The sequence below is a fragment of the Scleropages formosus genome, chromosome 7 (assembly GCF_900964775.1).
Source record: "Scleropages formosus chromosome 7, fSclFor1.1, whole genome shotgun sequence".
In the NCBI taxonomy this organism is placed as follows: Eukaryota; Metazoa; Chordata; class Actinopteri; order Osteoglossiformes; family Osteoglossidae; genus Scleropages; species Scleropages formosus.
This window is the reverse complement of record NC_041812.1, coordinates 6679911-6680779: the sequence shown is the minus strand read 5'-3', so window position 1 is coordinate 6680779 and position 869 is coordinate 6679911. Positions and strand designations below refer to the sequence as shown.

The window sequence follows — 869 nt, the reverse complement described above, 5'->3', positions numbered from 1 at the left end:
TGCCATGTGAGCGAAACACTGAACCAACTTTGTGGTTTGTGTTCCAGTGCAAAACAACTTGTGTTTTTGTCTTGCTTTCTGCTTTGTTTCCTCACAGTGGGACTGCCAGTAGGCGCAGTAATAATACCCGCTGTCGTCAGGCACTGCGTTGCTGATGGTCAGAGTACTTCTTTGGTCCCTTTTGGACGCTTGAAACCTGGGTGGAAAGTTGTCGTCCCTTTCTGGGCTGTTCTTTCCGGGTGTGAAATATAAAATACGCTCGATCGTCTCTTTCTGCTGGTACCAGTGGAGAGGGTTGCTGTTCAAGGGCACGGATGCATCCGCTTCACAGATGACCCTTGCGCTCCTTCCCGGTTTGTACAGTAACAGCTCCTTGGGATGTGTGATCTGGGACAGCGCACACCCTGAAAGGGAAGAAAAGCAAATTACAGCCACATGCAAATGTTTGGCGACGGAGTGATGGACACAGACAGGAACATTCAGAATGAATTCTGAAATCCTACCGAACATGAGAGACCACCAGCACACTGTTTCCAAGAGTGACATTTTGGTTCTCATCCAGCCATCGACCTCCAACGAGACCCTTTACCAGCACCAACACAGCATTTATTCAGTTGTGTTTTGAGGGTGGTGTCTCCGGGGTGGGGGTTGGACTGTAAGGTGGAGGAGCCACCCACAATATATTATAGCTCGATGTGCAGTATTTACTGTATTTAGCTGGGTAAGAATATTGACTCTTGTTACATGCCTTGATTAAAGGTTCTGCAGCAGTAGCAGGGAAAGAGATCTGATCCCACAACCAACAAATCTGCCTTAATTATGTAACAATATATAAGCTGCTCTGCCACCTGCTGATCCTGCTTGGTTTT

At 47.4% G+C, this 869-nt stretch overlaps 1 long non-coding RNA gene across 1 annotated transcript; it reads right to left on the bottom strand.

The window, feature by feature from the left end:
- On the bottom strand, positions 1-598 carry LOC114910924 (uncharacterized). Its single transcript, XR_003797815.1, has 3 exons — positions 504-598; positions 284-404; positions 1-196 (listed from the first exon to the last, which is right to left on the bottom strand). It is a non-coding gene; the product is annotated as an uncharacterized LOC114910924 (long non-coding RNA).
- Between the last annotated feature and the right edge of the window lie 271 nt (positions 599-869).